We start from the raw sequence: 25,283 nt of genomic DNA, 5'->3' as shown, positions 1-25,283 counted from the left end.
TTTATAAAACAGTGCAGAAAAGTTGAAAACTAGTTAACAGAATACAACTTCTATAACACTTTGTAACATGTTGACCAAAGTGTTAATCTTTGATAACCTCATACCTTATATGTTATTTTCTATTGAGTTATGTTTAGATAACAGAAAATATTCACCGTAATGTAAATGTCCTGTATCATTACAAACATACAAGATGAAACATAATCTGAGTAGTTGTGTTTTGCTAAATTACTACTTACACCGAAAGGGGTTTTACTCTCAATGCAAATGGGTTTTTCATTTACTACACAATAAAATATAAAGGGTATAGTTTGGGGATTTCACATTTCAAACATACAAAACAAAAGGGGATTTTAATCCCACCACAGAAAAGGTTTTTACATGCATACTTCACGTAAACTCGTTATCGTAAATTGTAAGACACGTCTTTATTGTACTCTTAGAGTACGGGTTAAAATTCCTGAAATAGTTGTAACCAGAGTCTCTTGTAGGGAGAGCATGATAATTGTATATAGATCTATATTGGGATTGACAGCCCACACCCATTGCTTCTTGCAACAGCCTGACTGACCAGTCGGGGTGATAAATGTCATTTCATTTCAGACGATTGAAGAATGTCTCAGCAGGTCTTCTTTGTCATAGTATGGTTATATCGATTCACATAGGGAGATAACCGCACACATAGTTTATGGGGTTTACTACGTTAAAGGGATTTATTTATTTAAATGTACATACATTTTTTAAATACAAGTACAATGTAACTTGTATACACTCGGTCTTGGGATTTAAGACTACATAACATTTTAAAAGGAGAATATTGGATTTTCTTAGTTATTCATATTATTTGCAAACAAAGGGTTTCAAACTATACATCCAAAAGCTTATGAACTCACCAACTTAATTGTTGACAGTTTTTCAAAACTACTTGCATTCTCAGGTAATCACTAAAATAGGTAACTACAAGCTTTTGAGGATGGGATGTTTCAGCGTCAGGAAAAACATTTTGTCATTATATTGTAATTGATTTTGAAACATGTAAACTTGTGAAATCATGTAACTTTCTCGATTATATTTATAATGTTTGTATTTACTTTGAGCACTATTATACTCATTGTTGTGATACTCTACATGAAGTCCTCTGCCCCCAGCCATTTCCATCATCCTTGGTTCATGGGTGTGATAGCTTCTCACACTGAACATATCCAAAAATCATCCCTAATTAATAATTAGGGTAATAACCCACAATAAAATTTCTAAATCATAATCCATCTTACGAAGGGTAAAAGACCATTTCACCTTTCCCTTACTTGACTCATCTAACAGAAGTGATTTAAGCATTCTAACACTCCTATGGTGTACATGCAACCCTAGAAACCTTGGATATATGTTTTATCTATGATACATGCAAAATTGTTTTTCCAAGGTTCATAACTTATCTAGCATACATGGGGAACTTTTTAACATAAAATTTAGTAGAAATGCATACCTTGTAGCTATTAGGATTCCTTGGAAACCTTGTGAACCTAGCACCTCAAGTGTGATGCCTCAAATGTCTCACACAACACCAAATGTACTTCGAATAACTTAGAGACAAGTGGAACACTTCTTGAAATCCGCTAGCCCTCACTTGTATGTCTTAGTGTCCGACTTAGGTGAGCAATATGAAGCTTATATAGTGTGTTATAATTAGGGTTACACCATGTAAACCCTAATTGTCATGACCTTTCATTTCCATGACCCATGGGTACTATAAACACCATGGAGCATCCATGGAGAATCATATGGGTTTTAGCCTAACTTGATAATCCATGGAGCATTAGCCCACTATATAAGTATGGATGATTTTCACAATCAACCCCTATATTTAATTAGTCTCCTTTTGATCACTTAATTAATTCCAAATTAATTCTTGATCAATACTAATTAAATTGATATTATTAATATATTAGAACTTATAATATATTAATAAACCTTAAGTGTTATATCTCTCATTTTAGTCTATCCAAATTCATGATGCCATGCAACCCAAATGGACCATGTCAAACCGGGTCAAGTACATACCAGATATAGTTATCGACTTATACACCTTATCCAACAGTCTCCCACTTGGATGAGTCTAATAACTATAACTGCAAGTATGACTTCAAGAACTGATTAGCAATTAATCATAGCTCTTTTAAGGTCTCTCAGAACTGAGATGATGATGATACGCCATTTAAGATAAGTGATCATATAATCCTCTATTCTTGATATCATGTAGACAAATACGTGGAACTATGTCTTACTTTTTGTCCTGCAGTTGTTTCCTGATTTCCGATTTGTTTGATACAGAACTTAATCTAACACATCAATTTAGTTCTGACCGGGCCCGGTACATAGGTTAAAACACAATCATCGAGGGGCCCAGATATCGCTTATTATCCAAGAAGGAACAGATAAATTGGACTCATATGCTTGTTCTACTACTTGTTGAATTATACAGAAAGGCACGTTTTATAACATCAAGTTACCAATACGTTTTTGTATAATCAGTGCATAACCAACTCATAAGCAACAAGTCATATCTCTAGGTTTGAATACTTAAATGATATTACCATCTCATGATCACTCAAGATAAATTCCATGAAGTGATACAAGTGAGTGTGGGATGAATCCAATACTCAGAACTTATGAGCACTCATGAGTGTTGTAGCACCTCTTTGCTATGTCCAACAACTTAGACATCTACAAGCCAACTCATGACAGTCTTGATTCATATCTATTTCTAACATATGACTAACTGTGGAGAATTTGAATAATATGATATACCATAGCATAATTATTTTGGAAGTCAAAACATGCAAAATGAACTTATAGTAAATCATTGACAAAATATAGCAACACTTTAATCATAAATAAACAACAACTTTTATTCATCATCAAATGTCAAATACACTTTACAAATTTCAAATATATCTAACTACTAAAACTAATATCATCTTTCAGCCCTATGTGTCTCGCATGCTGTAGATGCTTAACCCTACCCAGTCCATTCGTGAGGGGATGTGTTGGGTTCTCATCCGATAATACCCTCTTTGCCACGAGGAGTCCTTCTTCTATATGATGTCTGATGAAATGATATTTTATTTCGATGTGTTTGGATCTCTCGTGATCCCTTGGTTCCTTGGCTAAGGAAACTGCACTTTCACTATCATAGAAAATTTCCATAGGCTCCTCTATAGCTGGTACAACTCCAAGGTATCCAATGAAGTTCTTTAGCCATATAACCTCCTTTGCTGCCTCGCTTGCTGCTATATACTCTGATTCACAAGTTGAACCAGCCAATGTCTCCTGCTTGGAACTTTTCCAAGTTATTGCTCCTCTAATTAACGTAAGGACCCAGCCTGACTGAGAGCGGAAATTATCCCTATCAGTATAGAAGCTAGCATCACTATACCCTACTAATCTCAAGTCATCACTCCCAGCGAGGGTAAGGACCCAGTCCTTAGTCCTCCGCAGGTACTTTAAAATGTTCTTCATTGTAGTCCAGTGAGTCTTGATAGGGTTCCCCTAATATCTGTTGACCATGCTCAAGGAGAAGGCCACATAAGGACGAGTACAAGTCATAGCATACATGATCGAGCATACAGAGGAAGCATACAATACTCGACTCATCTTAGCTATTACAGCCTCTGTACTTGGACTCTGAGTCTTACTCAATCTGGCATTACTCTGGATCAGTAACTCTCCTTTCTTGGAATTCTGCATGCTGAACCTATTCAGCACCTTATCCAAGTAGGTACTCTAACTACGTCCAATTAGTCTTTTACTCCTGTCTCTCAAAATCCATATCCCTAGGATATAGGCACCTTCTCCAAGGTCCTTCATTACGAAACACTTCCCAAGCCAGGACTTAATCTACTACAAAGTTGGGATGTCATTTCCCAGGAGTAATATGTCATCCACATATAGTACCAACAAGCTAACTATACTTCCACTAGCCTTGACATATACACAAGATTCATCTTCGCTCCTGAAAAATCCAAACTCTTTGACTTTGTCATCAAAACAAAGATTACATCTACGAGGTGCTTGTTTCAATCCATAGATGGATTTTTCAAGCTTACACACTCTATTAGGGTATTTTGTGCTGACAAAACCCTCTAGTTGACTCATGTAAACATCCTCAGCTAAGTTTCCGTTAAGGAAAGCGGTTTTGACATCCATTTGCCATATTTCATAGTCATGAAATGCAGTAATGTCTAACATAACCCTAATAGACTTAATCTTTGCTACTGGTGAAAAGGTCTGATCATAGTCAACTCCCGGAGTTTGAGAAAATCCCTTCGCAACCAGTTGTGCTTTATAAGTGTGTACATTACCATCCATGTCGGTTTTCTTCTTGAAGATTCATTTGCACCCAACTGTCTTACGACCTGGTACATTGTCAACCAAGTTCCAAACTTGATAGCCATACATGGACTGTATCTCGCTGTCCGTAGCCTCTTTCCATTTAGCAGCCTCAGGGCCTGCCATGGCTTTCGTGTAGCTGTTAGGTTCATCCAGACCAATCAATTGTTATCACTGATAAGTGTATCACCTTCCGCAGTAATATGGAAACCATAATAATGCTCAAGTGCATTCCTAACTCTCGTGGAACGCTTCAGAGGTACAGACTCATCAGTCGGATCAACAGGAGTTTCCTCCTTAGGTTGATTACTATTGTTTGAGGTTCCTTCACCACTTCACTCTTGAACTTTTTTCATGGTCAATTTGCCTCCCACTGTTTCCTTGGCTTATGAACTCACTCTCTCGAAAGACTCCCCTCCTTGCTACAAAGACCACATTATCATTGGGTCTGTAAAAGATGTAACCGAAGGATTTTTGTGGGTAGCCCATGAAAATACACTTCTCACTTTGGGGTTCGAACTTATCGAGAGTCTCGCGCCTCACGAAAGCCTCGGAACCTCAAATATTGATGTGGTCTAGATTTGGAACTTTTTCAGTCCACATCTCATGAGGTATTTTGGCAACCTTTTTGGTAAGGACTAGATTAAGAATATGGGCGGCAGTATCTAAGGAATACCCCCAAAATGAGATTGGTAGCGAAGCTCGACTCATAATGGAATGAACTATGTCCAACAAAGTTCGATTATTCCTCTCAGCCACACCATTAAACTGTGGTGTTCTGGTAAGTGTCAATTGCGAGACAATCCCACATTCCTTAAGTTAGTCAAGAAACTCTACACTAAGATACTCACCACCTCGATTGGATTGAATCATCTTAATTTTCCTTCCCAATTAATTCTCGACTTCCTGCTTAAACTCTTTGAACTTTTCAAAGGTTTCCGACTTATGCTTGATTAAGTAGAGATATCCATATCTACTAAAATCGTCAGTAAAAATCACAGAGTAGCGGTTAGCATCCCTAGTGGTGGTTCTGAAGGGTCCACACACATCCGTGTGTACCAGATCAAACAAACCTTCAACCCTAGCACAAGAACCAGTGAAGGGTGATTTTGTCATTTTTCCAAGTAGACAAGATTCACAACTATCATTCGACTTTAAATCAGATGACTCCAAGACTCCATCCCTTTGGAGTTGGCCTATGCGTTTCTTGCTTACATGTCCAAGACGACAATGCCATAATGATGCTTTATCCAATTTAGTGGAAGAATCAATACACAACACATTATTTCTTAGTTTATCTACAACAGACACAACTTCATACACACCATCACAAGGTAATGCTTTAAAATAAAGAACATTATTAAAGAAAGCATTAATACTACCATATTTATTATCAAAATAAAAGTTCAACCCTTGTTTGTACAAAACATGAAAAGAAATAATATTCCTCGCCATTTTAGACGAGTAACAACATTTAAATCTAATGTTAACCCACTACTTAGAAACAAAGTATAAACTCCAATCTTGGTAACAGGTGATGCTTTCCTATTCGCCATGATTAAGCTTATATTCCCATGCTCCACATCCTCACTTCTTCTTAGTCCCTGCATGTCAGAATAAATATGAATACCACAACCGGTATCAAGGACTCAAGAATTAGAATGGGGTGAGTTATTAGACAATATAGTGTAAATACCTGCATGGTTGGGTTTTACTTTCCCATCCTTCACATCTTGCAGATACTTTGGGCAGTTTTGCTTCCAGTGCGACTTTTCGAGGCAATAAAAGTGTTCAGCCTCTTTAGGGTTAGCAGAAGGAGTGACGGAAGCTTTCTTGGTTCCACTTGAAGAGTAACCATCAAGGGACTTTCCCTTGGTACCCTTCGAGGGGCTCTTCCTCTTCTTCCCTTTGCCTTGCCCAATTTCCAAGATAGGGGCCGCGGTAGGAGTAGGAGTGGTAACAACTGACTTACCCATAAGACCACTTTTGGTGGTCTTCAAGAGTCCTTGAAGTTTGTTTAATGTAACTTCCTCCTTGTTCATGTGGTATGTCATTCGGAATTGATCAAAACAAGAAGGTAAGGAGTGAAAAATGATATCAATTGCCAATTCCTCGGGAAAGTTCACATTTAGTTTCAGCAACCAGTCCACATACCTTTGCATTTTCTTCAAGCGGTCGGTGATGAGTTCACCATCCTGCATTCGGCTTGTTATCATGGAGCAGATGATTTCATACCTCTCTTGGCGAGCACTTTGATGGTTGCGGTTGACTCATCAATTTCCTTTAGCTCCTTGTCAACGACATATTCCTTGTCCTCATAGCGAGTGGCCATCCTAATGTTTCGAATCCAATCCATAAAGTTGGAACCATCGAAGATGACTCTCCCACAAAGGTTCATGAGTGAGAAAGGAGCCGGTAGGGTTTGAGCCAAAAGCAGCATTGTTTGAAGACATCTGAAAAAAAGAAGAAAAACAAGTTTAGATTAGATATAAATAGAGTCCTTAATAAAACACCCAAATGCAATATTAAGGCTAGGACCCAACACAATATTTTATAACTTAGAAGAGAGATGTCGTAATCCAAGCTATAAAATATTTGAAGGTAGGTGAATGACGATTCACTAATTTCCACAATGAAAAATTAAATACAGTATTAGGTTTTAAATAGTTTTGAAACTCCTAGATTCTTTGAGATTCATTGAACTTTTCAAAGCCATGTTTCAATCTCGAGTGTGCCCTTCAAGTTTTGTGATTAGGATGCCAACGATCACAAAAAAATGTGTGAAGTAACCATGCAAATTACTTGGTACCCTTAATATATACCCCTCAATCGATGTGTTGGTTAACCACACGCGCTCCATCGATACTATGATAAATATTAAGTTACCATTTGCCTACCTTGTTAAGTCCAACTTAATGTGCCGGTTAACCACACACGCTCCACTAACGACTTAAACAAACTGCAAAGTGTAATTTCATGGGTTAGCACCTTATTCACATTTCCGTAAAGTAACTAAGATTGGGAATTTTATAAAAACATTTAGTTACATTAGTATCATTATACTTTTAATAAGGATTAAAGTCATTGTCCTACCCATTCGGCTAACGACCCTCCACCAGTCAAAGAAGTGGTGGGTGAGAGTAGACACCCATTAAGCTGTCATTTTATAGGCAACAACCTTATACCCCCCCCCCCCCTTATAGATCGGCTTCGTGAATAAGGCCTAATAACGGTAAAATGACTTTTTGTTCTTATACATCCATACATACATACATATATATATATATATAAACTTACAATATTATAAGTATAAGGGTTGAACTTTAACTTTTAAAATTCTACAGGTTTGAACTAAAGTTTTCTAAGGTGACTTTACATGTTCCAAAACTTGAGGGCAAGTTTTGTAACTTTACAAAACCTTTCATCTTTCATAACTTATGAGTTAATGATGTAATAAAACGAGTGACTTTTCATTTTATGTAACCTATGTATTTCTTTAATGGACTTTTAAAAGTGTGACTTTTGGTAATCCATAACTTGAGGACAAATTATAGATTCCATTAAAACACATCAAGATCAAGAATTAAACTAACAAGGAAGTTACAAATAATTCCTATGATCTTCTAAACTCATAAGTTCATGAACATGCATATCAAAATTTTCAATTACACCATCTAAAACAAGTTTTACAACACCAAAACAATTTAGGGTAATGTTTCTAGTCCATTTCCAGCAACAAAAGTCGAAAATCTGCAGTTAGAGGCTCCTACTCTTTGAGTGCAAGTACCTACTCGACGAGTAGGATGAATATGTGCTTGGACTCATCGAGTCTCACCATGGACTCAACGAGTCCTCTGTCCAGACAGCAATATTTTCAGCTTTTTCACAATTTTGCATCAAATATCAAGCAAACAAGCCTAGGCTCTGATACCACTGAAGGGTTTTGAGTATTCTAACACTCCTATGGTGTACACGCAACCGTAGAAACCTTGGATCTATGTTTTATCTATGATACATGCAAAATTGTTTTTCCAATGTTCATAACCTATCTAGCATACATGGGGAATTTTAAACATAAAAGTTAGTAGAAATACATACTTTGTAGTTGTTAGGATTCATTGAAAACCTTGTGAGCCTAGAACCTCAAGCGTGATGCCTCAAATTCCTCACACAGCACCAAATGCACTTGGAATAACTTAGAGAGAAATGGAACACTTCTTGAAATCGGCTAGCCTTCACTTGTATGTCTTAGTGGCCGATTTTGCATGAAGCATCCTATGGGTTTTATTGAAATCGGCTAGCCTTCATTTCCATGACCCATGGGTTCTATAAACACCATGGAGCATCCTATGGGTTTTAGACTAACTTGATAATCCATGAAGCATTAGCCCATTATATAAGTATGGATGATTTTCACAATCTACTCATATATTTAATTAGTCTCCTTTTGATCATTTAATTAATTCTTGATCAATACTAACTAAATAATATTATTAATATATTAGAACTTACAATATATTAATAAACCTTAAGTGTTATTTCTCTCATTTTAGTCTATCCAAATGCATGATGCCATGCAACCCAAATGGACCATGCCGAACCGGGTCAAGTACATACCAGACATAGTTTTGGACTTAGACACCTTATCCAACACTAAACATGGCCTAAACCTAAAATGACCAAAGGCCCAAAAATGGCCCAAAGGCCTTCTCGTCAGTACACCCATCATACTACCCTATTACGCCCAACGTACTGATGGATCACCTAAAAGGAAATCCATCGAGACCTGTTACGGGTACCGTACCAAAGAGGTACCCCCAACGCACTCCAGCTGAAACCAAAACAAACTTCTAAGCTCTTAATACCTTAAGACCCAATGTCAAATTCCTATATTTTACTCTAAGGGATGTCTTAATTCATAAAGTTCCTGACTTTCTGGATTTTGATGGATTAATGGGGTCCAAACCAAAGCCGTAGATTCATATCTTCACCAAAGGACCACTAACTCATGCATGGAAGAGACATACTCATCAATATTCGATTTTAAAGCACTAGGGACCTCAGAAACACCAAGAAATGTTAACCTATGCTTCTGAAGTAGCTTATACTCACAAGAATCAACCCATAGGACTAAAATATGCCAAAACACAAGCTAAACTAGATCAAAGCAATGAATCATAAAGGTTGAGACTTTATACCTCCAGAAGAAAGATCAAGATGAATAAGGTCTGGATCTACAAGCTCCAAGCCAATCAACACTTCTCCAATGAGTCCCTTCTTCTTTAATATGCACCAAAAACACACCAAATCACTCAAACGGATCAAGAATATCACAAATAGGGCTAGGGTTTCGAGTTGGAGGCTCAAGAGGGTGGTGGATGATGTTAGGAAGGACCGCAAGAGGTTAGGGTCCTTAAATAGGGCTCAAAACCACAAAATTAGGGTTTGAACATTGCGGCGGTACGTTGAGCATAACACCCTAAAATTGCGTCCCCTTTAGCGTAGTACGTCAGTCGTACCACCTAGTGTACGCCCAGCGTACTACCAGGCTCCCCTTATTCCAATTTAACTTCAAATAGCTATAACTTCTTCGTTTCAACTCCGTTTTCGATGATCCTTATATCCATGGAATGTATCGACGAGCTCTACGATTCTATCTTGTTATTTTTTATTAAAAACACCTCGAACTTATGAAAGAAGCCTGAAACATAACCTTTCTCATTTTACCCCTTAGCTTCCATAGAACAAACCAAGGTTTAAATCACTCATCGAACATCATACACCTCCCATAGAGTTTAAAATTCATTCCATTGAAGCTTAAGGCCTCCATTTGATCTATTTATTGTCCACACTCCAGAAATAAGAACTTCTCGAAACATGATGTTACATATATAAAAATTGTTTTTTTTACACCTTAAGAAACGTTTTCAAAGTTCTTTTTTCATTTAAATGTACTTAAACGTATTATTGAATAAATAAATAGGAATATTTAAATCAAAAAAGAACTTTAAAAATATTTTTTATACATGTAAAAATAAGTTTTTTTTATACTTTTTTAAATGATTTATACATATAAAGATTAGTTTTTGATGATATGAAGATTTTGTGAGCTTATGTGAAGATGATGATGAAGATTGATACGAAAACACTCTTGACGTTAAGAGTTCTGAAGATTGATCTCAATCTGTTCACTATACTCAAGCAGAGTCTGGTATGTTCGTTGTACTTATGAACAACTCATGATCTCTTTGTTTATAGACTAGAAAGGTACAACGAATAGATCAAGTCATGCTTAAGTAAGATGCACATATGAAGATTAATCTTCAAAACATTTAACGTTAGGAGTGTCTTCGCATCAATCTTCATCACCATCTTCACTTAAGCTCACACAATTTTCATATCATCAAAAACTTATCTTTACATGTAGAATAACGTTTAAAAATATATAAAAACTTATTTTTGCATGTATAAAAACGTTTTTAAAGTTCATTTTTATTTAAATATTTTTATACATGTATTTAATAATACATATAAATATGTTTAAATGAAAAAAAAATACTTTGAAAACGTTTCTTAAGGTGTAAAAATATATAAAAACTATATATATATATATATATATATATATATATATATATATATATATATATATATATATATATATAGTTTATGAAATAATCTTAAAATTTTGATTTTTACACAAAAATCTCAATATTTTAGATCAGTTTATGAAATAGTTTCAAATTAATTTTTAACCGATTAAACCGGGAAAAAATGATCAAAATACAATCTTTTATCGGTTATTAGGACTTTTTTGTAAAAAAATAAAATTAATTTGAAAATATTTCATAAACTAGCTCAAAGTATTATAACTTTTTTAGATATTTTTAATATAAAATATAAGAATAAGCACATTAAAATTAATTTTATTTAAATTTCAGCCAAAAAGAGCACTCCCAAATTTCAACAAGGACCGATTTGTCCGAATGCAAGTGTTAGGTACCAAAAGTGAAAGTGAGATCGAAAAGAAAGTACCAATTTGAAAGTTGCAGTGAAGATAATTACTTAATTAGTCAACGGTACTACGTGGCTGATGATGTCAAGCCAAAGGGATGTGCGTAAATTATGACGTCATATGGTGTGTCGCTTTCATTATACTGACGTGAATCATGACGTGGTATCGTCGGTGAGCGGCCTCTTTCAGCCAACTCAGTCTCCTATACACGTATGGCCGTATCCATCACAAGTGTGTTTATGGTTTCAAATTTATTTAATTAAAACAAATAAAGATTTAAACTTTTTTTTTGTTCTTTCTTGTTTAAAACACTTCAAATATTTTGGTTGTTAAATTAATTTTTTTATTAATTACATCTCAATTCATATTCTACATATTTAGATGCATATACTAAATATTTATGTGCGTTGGATAGGACCGGCTCAACCAGTTTGGGGTTCTAAACGAACCAAAAATTTAAAGCCTTTCAATATTTATTATACTTAATGTTATAAACATTCCTCTTTTATAAATCTTAAATAAAATTTTAAATTAACAAAATAATTAATCCATTTACTAAATGTTTTTCAATTGACAATGGCTAATCCACTTACTATTTCTTGTGACATTATAAATCTTAAATAAAATTTTAATAGTTTTAATCTTGAAAAACTACTTTCTGCAGAGACAACGGTTAAAGGAATAGTTAACATAATCTTATAGGCAACATATGCATTTGGAAAAGAACTAAAGTTTTAATTTAATTAAGTATATTAATAATTATATCATGTTCTAAATGTACAATATGTCTTAAAAGTTTTAGTTCATGAAATAAATCTAAACCATCAATATCTAATCGATCATCATGCTTTAAATATTTTTCAAGATTTAAACAATGTTCTTTAAAAGTATTTTCATCTAATGATTTTAATTGTTCTATACTAAATTGAAACCCAAAAATATTTTGAATTCGTTAAATTGCTCAAATCTATTTTTAAGTGAACTAATAGTTTTATCTACTATATATAAAAAATAATCAGTTTTAAATAACTGAACAAGAGTTTTAATAGTTTCATTAGCAAAACATTTTGATCATATCGTTTATTTATTTGAATGATACGTTTTTTCACGAAATTTAGGTTTTACGTTCATTTCTAAAGCCAATTCTTTTGCATAATCTAAAACCTTTTCCAATCTGTTTTCTCTATATTCTTCAAAGAAACTCAAAAGTTTATTTACTTGATCTATAACATATCGATACACATATCATGTGATTGCAAGCATTTACAAACAGTGTTAATAGAAAACAAAACATCATACCAAATAATCATTTCTAATAAAAATTCATAGTTTTCAAGTTCTTATGTAGCTAAACATTTAACCTCACTTTTAATTTCTGGATCTCCACAATTTTTGGATAATTGTAAAAGTGTTTTTCTTAATTGTGGTGCTGGAAATCTAATTGCTTTTACACTTTCTATCCTACTTTCCTAACGAGTTTGCGATAATGATTTAAATGTTAGGTTTGATATATTATCTTGTAATATTTTTTACCTTTGAGTTGATGAATCAAATAGCGAATATATATGTTGTATAACTCCAAAAAATTCATTTGCTTTATCATACGGATTAGCCATATCACAAATTACTAAATTTAAACTATGACAACCACACGGAGTGTAGAATGCTCTAGGGTTAATATCTAACAATCGTTCTTGATGTTTTACTTTCATATTTGATCCATTGTCATAACCTTGACCCCTAACATCATTTATATCTAGTCCTATATTTTTAATTTCATCAACTATAGCATCATATAAGCCTTTACCGGTTGTATTATCTACAATTAAAAATCCTAGAAAGTACTCCTTAACTTCAATTGGAGTTGTTGAAAGATCTACACATCGTAAGATAATTGACATTTGTTCCTTATGACTTGTATCGGAAGTACAATTAAGTATTATTGAAAAATATTTAGCCTCTTTTACTTTTTACTTCTTCTCCTAATAATGATTATGAATTTCTTTGTTATTAATTCTCCTAATATGTTCTTGCATAATAAGATCAAATTCTACAATCATTTCAATTATAGTTAAAAAAATTACCATTATTTTATTCATAAATCTTTTCATTTGTTCCACGAAATCCTAAATTATTTTTTCCTAAAGCTTTTACTACATCAATGATTCTTTTTAACATATTTTTTCAATGTTCTTTTTCTTTATTTATTTGTTTTTGGATTTGTTTGTTAATTGTTTTATTATTTGCTAATCTAATTTCTAAGTCAATCCACAACCTCATATTAATAATGTGTTTGTTACTTGCTTTGTGTCTTTTTAATATACTAGAAATATTATTCCAATCATTATTACCTTTATATGCTAATGAATATTTAGATGTATTCACATTAAATAATTTACAATAAAAACAAAAAACTCTATCTACATCTATGGAATAAACCAACCATCTTCGTTCGTATTTTTCTCAGTTAGGTATTTTTTGCATATAAAGAGTTGTACTAAAACTTATTAAATGTTGATCTTTTGGAAATTTAAAATCATAAATTTTAACAGGACATTTTTCTACAATTAAATCTCTTAAATTAGTACTAATATTATTCCATCTACTTGGATGATATATGTTTAAAGGCGTGTTATCATTTTCACTATTAGTTTGTTCATTATCAATTTAAATATTAGTTTGTTCATTATCATTCTCACTATTAGTTTGTTCGTTATCAATTTCAATATTAGTTTGTTCATTATAAATTTCAATATAAGTTTGTTCAATATTATTATCATCATTAGCTTGTTCTGGTTCATTATCAACATTAGTATGTTCTTGTTCATTAATAACATTTTTGTTTGTAGTTAAATATTTTAAAAATGATCCTTTTTGTTTATCTATAAAAACTTATTCTTGTATTTTTTTTTTTTTTTTTGTTTCCTTTTTAAAGCACATGATTCGTATTTTCTCTTTGACATGTTTATAAATTAATTGATTAATAATAACTATAAGTATAGAAGATATGGATTAGGATTATACAGCCCTTAAGATAACGGAAAACTCAAAAACAATGAAATCTGCCAATCTGGAATTAGTGAACAATGCAATCTGCGAATCTGAAATCAAAAATTAGAAAATTGAAAAGATTAACAAATTTGATCATTCATGCCATTTGGAAAAGCCAAAAACAATTAAAATACAAATTACATAACTTAATAATAAAACATTTGTGTTTTAATCAAAGGACATTATATAACTTGATGTCAAACAAGAATCTCATTAAAAACAAAGCCAAATATTGAGGCCAAACCATATAATTCAAATCAAATATCGCATGTTTGATCAAAAAACTTGTTCTATCATAGATACTATGGATACATTACATCATAATTCAGTTTTGTAGTAATGATGAAGACTTTTCAAGATATTGGAGTTTGGGGCCAATCAACCAAACGAAGAGCAAAAAAGCATCAACCTTTTTGAGGAATGATTCATCAAACAAAGCAAATTGAAGATTTAAAGTAGTGGGCCAAAAGCTTATTGGCATGGTGACCATTATTCCATTAATCAGCAATATCAATTGAGATTTTTAGAACACTGGTTTTAAGCTTTCAGCTAATCGGCTATTATTTAACCCCAATTACATAATCAGACAATAGGAAAATTGAAACTCAAAAAGGAAAATACAAGCAGTCATTAGTCAAGCACATTACCGTTTTAAATTAAATAAAGAATCGATTGTTGTAGAGAAACTAAGAGGCGAGAACTAGAACAACAACAATTTAGTCGACAGTAGTGGAACAGTGGAAGAATCGATTGGAGAAGATTAGAAGAAGGCCTGAATCGAGTCCGATAATGGAGTAAAGAACGGAATGCTGGCGTGTTTCAGTCGATAGCAGAGATGAGTTTAATCGTCTTTAATGTTGACATGATTGTAGTCTTTAGAATCGCAGCATGATTTTTTGGGGCATTAATAGATAGATAGAAGAGTGCTATTGGAATTAAATAGGGCCCCTTACAATTTCGGGCCCTAAGCCCTACCTTAACAGATAGAAGCATAAGGTCGGCATTGGCGTTGGGGCTTGTGTTAAGAAAGAAGTACAAGGACATACTCGTTAGAAAGAAGATAATATTTAGGTGAACATAATAATATTAAAGCCTTAAGGTTGGTAGAAGTGTGCGAATTTATCATTTTTTGGATTTCAAATTTATTAAAACCGGATGTTTACGACTTTTTTTTTTCTTTCAGTTTTATCATTTTTGCAAATTATATGGTAAAATTGAATATTTTTTGTCAAACTTAAGAGTTATAATAAACCAGAAAATCAAAATTAATGGCTTTTATGAACCAGAAAAAGGTAAAACCAAACAATTTTGTCAAACGTAAGGGATGTAATGAACCAGAAATACAAAAAATGGTAAAACTAAAAAAAAAAAAAAAAAAAAAAAGAGAGAGAGAGAGAGAGAAGAGCAAACATCTGGTTTTAGTGCATCTACAATTCGCAAAAAAGGTAAATTCACATATTTCTGTCAAATGTATGGACTTTTATGTCATTATCACATATTTAGACCGAAAAATGTTTATTTTATGTATGCATAAATAAGGTTATTTCAAACATATTTTAATTCAGGAAAGTGAGAGATAAAAGGTTCTTTCAAAGATGAAACATAATAAAAATCCACTAACTTATATATATACCTCCTCTACCTTTTTATAACAAAATTAAAAGTAATATATCAAAATCAATACTAAAAATTAAATAAGTCAAATCACCAATTGACTTAAGTAAATTTTGTACTAAAAACCAACTTAAAGTAAGTTTGCCATTTTAAAAAAGAAATTTTTTATACATCGCCTTAGATGTTTCCATTTCACTAAATGTTTTCATCAGATTTTGTTGATCGATATTCATAATCACATGTGTTCCAACTTTGTATATATTATAAACTTCCTTGAATATTAATTTGGAATCTTCATAGTTGGTCATTCTTCAAAAAAAAGTACTGAATTAATATTGATGTCGTTGTCATTAAATTATCCATACCAACAGATATATCATAGAGATGCGATTAACATCTCCATGTACTTGGCAGAGATAAGGTATTGGAGTAACCTACACTTAGAGAATTACTTCAAAACACATTGTCACAAGTAATTCTAATATTGTAATATATCATGTTCTACAAACATAGATGTGTAACGTCCCAAAAATCAAGGTAAAATTTTTATTTTTCAAAACCAAGCCACGAACAATAAATGTTTACACAACTTACTTTCCAAAAGTCAAACTCAAAAATCAGAGTATCCCAAAATCAAATCTCGTGAAAACTGAAGGATGTGCACGATCAAGCCTTCGCCTTGCCTCGATCATAAGAAGTTACTGAAACATAAAACTTAAATTGTAAGCCAACGCTTAATGAGTTCCCCCAAACACCATACACAACAAAACATATACAAATGCGCATGATGGGTCCAATCAGTCATCAGACTGGAATACCCTCGGTTCCACAGCCATCGGGGTGGACTACCCCTAAGCCCATAACATGAGTCTGACTTGCCTTTCCGGCTCACAACTCATTTCTGGATTGCTCTAGAACCCACAACATAAGTCTCGCTTTCCTTTCCAGCCCACACCTTATGTTTGGCTTGCTCCCAGGTTTGTTGGCTTCTGCACGGAGCCGTATTGCCTCTACCTAACTGCACTATGTCGATATATGCAACATATGAACATATAACCAGCAACAAATAATCATACAAATCTAACAGATTACTACATCATAACAACATCCTATATACCAGGATATATAACCAAATGGGTCTGCATTGGTGCCTTCGATCCACAAGTACAGCGAGTAACTCACCACACAGTTTTAAAAGATAGCATAAAAGAATGGTTCTCAAAATGCCAACTCTACAGGTCACCTATAAAACAAACAGTGACCTAAACTCAAACTACAGCTCAAAATACCCAAAATGCTCGTAGGTCAAACCCCATGTCAAAAGTCAAAGTCAAAAAGTCAAAAAAAATCAAGGGAAGGTCAAGTTGGTTGAGTACGCCCTGCGTACTCAGCTAATACGATGGGCATAATCGCATCTCATTCAAGAGCACGAGGCTCTAACTCAGTAGGCACATTGTACTCATTAGTACCCCCAACGTACTCCTTCTGAATCCAAATCTTCAAATTAAGAACTTATTCCTTAAAGTCATCTCGTCCAAACTCATATCTAGACCCATAATATCATTCTAAGTCATAACTTGTCCACCTTTATGACTTTCCATGGCTAAACAAGGTCCAAAAGCTAAAACCCTAACTTAATAGTCCATTAAGACATCGTAACTCTTGCATGGATGGGATATTGCCACACCCCCAAACCAGAACGGCGGAAACGTTCGGGGGCGAAGGACGTCATTCAGTATCATAACAATTGAATAGTAAGGAAAGTACACACCACCAAATATATAAATATTTAAAAGTGTTCACATAATCATAGTTGTTACATATTCAAAATATAAATACAATAACATGTTTCAAAAGAAGTCATTAACTCCAGAACGTTAATCCCCAAAAGATGATTTCCAAACCTGCTTAGCGGTTCCCTGAGAATACAAGTTATTTCAAAGAAAAAGTGTCAACAATTAAGTTGTTGAGTTCATAAGCGGTTTTGTGAAATGTATGCCATTCCAAAGTTCGTGCGTTTTCCAAGAAAATCCCTTATTTTCTTATAAAAGTATGAAATGCATATGAATGTTCATGTTGTGAATTGTAAATAGTTGCACTAGGAAAATCTCTTATTTGCCTATTAGTTGATTGTTTTAGGTACAGGAAAATCCCTTGTTTTCCTAAAGTAACAGGCAGTCTCTAAGACCAAAAATCGCAAGCAACTGACACGCTTAAAGGTTGAGGCATAGTTTTATATAATAAAGCTATAAGAAGTTCGCACTTGTTAGATGAAGAATAGTTTTAATAGCTACTCGTTCATAAAATTAGAATACCATAATAATTGTCTATCCAGTGATTTTTTATAACCATACTAAACATAATATGCATGTGGCAATGGTATTCAGGTATCGAAACGTTTATGAAAAACTATCACCCAGAGGACTGTAGCTAACAGTTAGGGTGCAGGATCATGACTTACCGTATAGATCTATACACATTTGACATGCTCTCCCAAATGATAGGCTCTGGTTATAATAGACAGGACTTTAAGTTGTGCCTTTTCGCAAAAAGGTAGCGTTGAAGATGTAAATGTCTCACGGGTTCTCAACTAAGTCTGTATTAAGGTGATAGTTTTGTATACAATGTTTATTCTCTCTTACAATGTTTGACTAAGCATAAATATTAAGTCCTTTGAATGCATAAAATGGTTTAACAAGGATGGCTACCCTGAATACTATGCATTTTGTATAAACCTAGTGCATGCAAGATATAACAAGAGTTTTCACATTTTCAATCGGAATTAACCGGGTGTTTACTTGAATTCTCCCCCGAAATATATTAAAAGTACATTATAAAGTATTTAAAGGTGTATAAAGGGGGTATGAACTCACTTGATTGAAGTGGTTGCTTTGAAGTAGTCGAGAGAAGAATCGAGCAGAACTTCGACAGAAAAAGCTGAAAACGCGGGAAAATCTCGGGATTCTCGGGACTCTCGGGAGTGTAGAACTTCCTTTGGGACTTGAGTGTGAAAACCAGGGCTTCAAGATGGCTTATCGAGGTAGTTATGCAGAGTAACAACACTTAGATAGAAAGAGAGGAGCACCAAACACGACATCCTTAAGCTTCTATTTATAGGGGCATATTTTGTGTGCCACGTCGTGGCAAAGGGTGTGCCACGTCGTGGTGAGTCATCTTATCCTCTTCCGTTGATTGGACGCCCTCAGTCACTTGTCGGGTCGCGGCTAACTGTGCCACATTGCGGCCAACCTGACAGCCTCGGATTTCAGGTCTCGAACTTGTAAAATCCGTAACTTTCGCGTACGAGCTTTGTTTTCGACGTTCTTTATATTCACATGTAGGTGAGAATATACTCTACAACTCTCGTTTAGACTTCGTCAGCTAATTTTGACTTTATTTTCAATTATTTATTTTTAACAGGCCGAGACTGGAAAAGCCTGTTAAAAATCCATAACTTCTTCATCCGGTGTCCGTTTTTGCCAGACTTTTTACCATTGTGCTACTGTGGTTGAGACCTTCGATTCTCATTTCGGTTGTTTCGGCTAAAATTCCCTCGATCTCTATTTCGAGTTTTTAGCTGTCTAATGCTATATCCGGATCTTGGAAAAATCATAACTTCCTCATACGAAGTCAGATTTGGACGTTCTTTTTATGTACGCTCACGGTTTAATGATATCTACAACTATTGTATTGAAACTTCGCGTTTTTCGTTTAATCGGTGTTGCCGGTTTTGTCGGAAATCTTAGAATGGTCATAACTTCTTCGTTATAACTCGGATTTTAGTGTTATTAGTATTTCTGTAATCGTTGACACAATATCTAGCATAGTAGGTAACCCAATAGAGACTTTTCTACATTTTATTTTCGAAGTTAATTTTATTATTTCAAAAGTGGTTACAATACTTGACTTTTTAGGTCATTACATAGAGTCGAAATATCGGGTTGTCATAGATATAAGGACCAAGATCACATTTTTATTGTTCGTAACACCTAAAAATGTATAAAAGGACAACTCTTCTGGTTAGAGTAATCCATACTCATGAACACCAAGCTTATAGGACCAAAGCTTATATGACAACTCTTCTGGGCCCTACCCAGCATCGGGCCCAACCCAACATCAAACCGAAGTCCGGTATACGTATATCATAACAACAAACCCATATAACATATAAGATATAAATATTCCTTGGGCTTTCCCTGACATCGGACCGAAGTCTGGAATACATAACACATGACATATAAGCTAAATCTTCATCGGGCTTGCCCAGGCATCAGACCGATGTCCGGAACATATAAGCTACATCGGGCTATACCCGACATCGGACCTAAGTCCAACATATGCTAACATACATGAATGGGCCGACGTTGGTGCCTTCGACCTGATCCTACTGAAGGAAAACTCACCTCATACTGCTGAAGTCACGCGGACAAAAGCCTAGTTGCTGGATGACAGATTCCCGAATTTGTTAACATCAAAATAACACCCAATAAATAATTGGGTCCCCACCACATATCCATAAGTCCATGCTTGCGGTAAAACACTACTTTACCCCTAACTTAGCTTGACTCAAGCCCAAGGCTTAATCTAATGGCCTAAAAGTCTAATAATGAACCACGGCCTAACTATGGCCTAATTTTCCAAATTGGGCCCAAACCTCTACATGGTCTTGCCTTAAGGCCCAACCATTTATTCTTGGTCTAACACTTGACTTTATGATGGTCCAATATTTCATAATCATCAAGGCCCAGTTATGGCCCAATTTTCCAAATTGGGCCCAAACCCCTCATATGGGCCTTACCCTAAAGCCCATCTAAATATTCTAGTCCATCTGATTATTCTTGGATGGCCCATCATTATCCCAATCACCAAGGCTCAATAGAAAGGCCCAACTCAAAGCCCAATTTAAAATTAGGGTTTCTTATATAAAATGATGATTAGGGGTAAGTGTTTCTTACTTAACCCACTAAGGACTTAATCCATTTTGTCCATCACTCTACTAGATAAATCATATGGTGTGCTCGGGTGTAATTCATAATTCAATTTCAATGGTCCAAACATGGGTCCCGATAAGTCCAAGTCCCATATATCCAACATTAGTTTATAAACCCTAATTAGGGTTTCCAACTCATCATAACCTAATTAGGCCCAAAAGCTAAGTCTTTAAGCCCATTAGGGTTTCATTAGGTCAATTAGGGTTTCCCTAAGTCGGGAACCACCCACTACCACCTAGGGTAGTGGTGGTCAACGGTGGCTCACGGTAGTGGCCACCACCTCACGGTGGTGGTTATGGTTCTAGTCCATTTTTTTCCTAGCATCTAAAATGAAATCTAACACACACAAAGCACACCGCCACCCAACACGGCGGCTGGTGGCAGCAGGAGGCAGCAGCCACCACCTCACGGTGGTGTTTATGAGTTTTCTTTATTATACTATTCACTAATTAAAATTTACATTGCTTTAACCCAAAAATAAACACACAAACTAATAGATAAACTCACATACACACAATCACCCTTGTGGTGGCCGACGGTGGTAGATGGTGGCACGCACTACCTCACGGGGGTGGTGATGGCTTCACTTTTGGTTCCCAACCAAGCAATCACACCCAATAACGCAAAATAACGATGCAACACACACCTACATGGGATATATCTATAAACACACCCACAACCACTATCTTGACGACAACCACGGCCAGAAAATAACCTGCAAAAAGGGACAGTCATGATGAACGATGGCGGTGGCGGACGTCTGGTGATATCTCCGTCTTCGATTGGTAGTAAGCACAACGACTTGGCGTATCAGCAACAAGAACTAGAGGAGGAGTCGTGAGCCGGAAAAGTGACTTGTTCACGGCCCACGCAACGATGACGCTCACAGTTTACCTTATCCGTCTTCGGTGGCTCTTACGGGTGCACTAACGCCTTCGGCAGTTAAGGTTGTTGTGGTGGCATCCGATGACTGGAACAACAGTAGATGGTGGCAATAGAACGGTTTCGTCTTCATCGAAACGACGCAGCGGCAGCGAAGCAGCACCGATGCATGATTTTGCTGGAAGTAGTGGTTTACTGGTCATCTTTGTTGATCAAGAAAACGAATATGGTGGAGGTTGAGGACTTACAAGTGGCGGCTGCTGCAACTTAGGGTTAAGGTTAGTATGTCGAGGGTGGCGGGTTATACACCCTGTCCATTTTAAAACTTATGCACAGTTACAAGTCTGGTCCCTCCCCATAGGATATTTGAAAATTAAGCCCAAAACTTACCTTTTAGCCCCTGATTCCATAAATTCATTTCATTTTAGTTCCAAAACTTACCAAATAGCCCCTCCTCTACAAATTATTTTCAACTGAAGTCCATATATTACCATTCAACCCCTTAGCCTCCAAAATCTCTTCAAACTAAGTCCCCATAATTTACCAAGTAGACCCTGTCTTCATAAACATTTACGAAACCAATCTGAAAGTTACACTTTAATCCCCGCCTTCTAAAATTGTGACAGTTAACTCCTCGAGACCAATGCCTTGCTATATAATTATTGATTTTAGGGCTACTATTCATTCATTAATTTGTTTATTTATTTATTAAATAAACGGGATGTTACATACATACTCCATGTTACACAAGAAGACCAACGCCCAGACTTAAGCTTGCATGTCCAACTTTCATATCCAATGCTAAATTACCCTTAAGAGTCATAAAGTTTCTAACTCTAACTTTTCATGTCCATTAAGTTCCCAATACCCCAAAGTACAACATCTTAATGCATTAAGACCTTCTAAAGAATGCATAGGGAAAAACTAACCATCAAGACCACACTTTTATGACTTAAGACCCTTCCTAAGGTCTGAAAGGATAACTTATTGGGTCAAGAACATGCTACACTCAAGAATCACCATTTTGGGACAAAAAGTAACTTAATGGAATGGAATGTCTAGATCTACAAGATGGAATGATAAAGTTGCAAGCTTTATATCTCATGAAGGTTGCAAAAAAGGAGGGAATATCATATCTGAAATGCTTCCAAGCTCCAATATCTTCTCACCACCTTCTTCTCCTTCAAACACACCTCCAAAACACTCCTATGGGCTCAAAATGGACTCTTCTCACTTAGGGTTGCTTGAAGACGTTTTTTTTATAGAGGGAGGTTGAAGAAGAATGAGATATAAGGCTATAAAGATGTTTAAATATGAACCAAACCCTAAAAATTCGGGTTTATCATATCTTCATGTACGCCCTGCATACAACGTGTACATCCAGCATACTAGAGCCAACTAGTATGCCTAGGATACACGATGTACCTTTAGCATACTCCACTGGGGTGAAACTACAAAATTATCAAAATGGGCCAATCTAGCAACCTTCCTTAGCTCAAGGGTAAAACTTGCAATAATATACAAGCATAGGGTTAATATTGAAATTTTCTTGTCATTGGGACGTTACAGTTAAAAATGATGAAAGTACCAATCGATCTACAAGAGAGGGAGAAGGAGAGAGAGAGAGAGAGAGAGAGAGAGAGAGAGAGAAAGAAAGAGAGATAGCGAATGGTAACAAAGTAAACTAGACCAACAATGCTACCAACACCATAGGCATCGATCGAAATCTTATTTATTCTCTTGTGACTCGTGGGCTCCAATTTGCAAGTTTAGGGTTTAGTTAGTTTTAATTTGCAGGTTTTGTTTTTATCAATGTTCGATTCAAGTTCTGTGTTGATCAATTTTTGGAGTTTCCCGGATCTTTGGGGAGGAAAGTAGGGTTATTCATTATTTGGATAAAACCAAATTGTCCATTTGGATTATTTGGATTAGACTATTTGGTTTCCAACAAAACCGAATTATTATTTTGCATTTCAGATTGATTTCGTTTTATCAAACAAGAACGGGTAGTACAAAAAACCGAATAACAATTTGTTATTTATTTATTTTTAATATATCTTTAACTATTTATTAATTTTAAAATTTATTTTTCCAAATAAGTTGAAAAAGTTTGGCCTAATGAAAAATATTAATATGCATTTTCTCTCAAAAGCTTTTATCTATCAAATATTAAAGTATAATATACATCCTTAGTAATTCTTTATAAATTTTAAATCACAACTAAATAATTAGTTTTTTCTTCTTTTGTAAAAATTGGATAACATTATACTTATGTCATTTTAAAATATTCTTGTTTTTGAAAACCGAATTATAAAAATGGATCCAACCTAATAGTAATTGGATAAGATCATATCAGATTTGAATTTAGTTTGGACTATTCAGATCCATATTTTAAAAACCGAAATCAATTTGGATTTACTTAATTGGATCGGATCAAGCCAATTCATCCAAATAAACATCCCTAGAGGAAATGGTGGGATGAGTTCAATGGTAGTCGGAAGGGGCCACTAGAAAAGCTTAAGAGGGTAACCGATAATGTTCGTCTGGTGTGGTTCCACCCAAGACTATAGTGGTGATGTTTTGGTCTTATTGGAGTTAGGGAGAGGAAAGGAAACCGAGGAAAAGAAAAGGGGGCGGGTTGTTTTTGTTTTTCTTTTTTTTTAATCTAGAAATAATAAACATATAATAAAAAAATCAAAAACAAAACTATTAAGGATAAAATAGTATTTTCTTTTTATATCGAAAGCGATGAAGCATGCAGGGTTAAATCAAACGAGGAACAGTTCGAGTTAATTTTTGAGAATAGCGACTGAACGTGTCTTTTAGCACATACACGAGGGACGCTTCGTGTCAATGTTTTAAAAACCAGTTTTTTAGTTGAACATGTATCGTGACCGTTTCCTGGTTTAACCGATTCGACCGTTGGTTCAACTGGTATCTATAATTTTTTTCTCTCCTATACACACATAGACATCCACAAATTTAAACATTAAAAATATACTTAAATACAAGTTGAAGATCAATCAAAATACATTAAAAACATATAACCATAAGTTTTACATCAATTCACGTACATCAATAATAAAATAAAGTATAATAAAGGAACAAAATAAAATTTTAGATGAATACAAATGCAGTAAAAAACTTGTAACATTTCTCATGTGCTCTTATTCAAAAAATCTTTAAAGATTATTAAAAGAGAACCTTTAATTCTAAACTGAAAAAATCAAAGTCATTGATTTCATTTCAATCCTATATTTCCTATCATTGGATTATTTGCTGACATCATCTTTGTCAATCATTTTTTTTTTCACAAAATTTACAAACGTATATTATGTTTTAAA

Source organism: Lactuca saligna, chromosome 8 (genome assembly GCF_052625555.1).
Source record: "Lactuca saligna cultivar CGN05327 chromosome 8, ASM5262555v1, whole genome shotgun sequence".
NCBI lineage: Eukaryota > Viridiplantae > Streptophyta > Magnoliopsida > Asterales > Asteraceae > Lactuca > Lactuca saligna.
The sequence above is the reverse complement of the archived record's forward strand: the minus strand, read 5'-3'. Positions refer to the sequence as shown.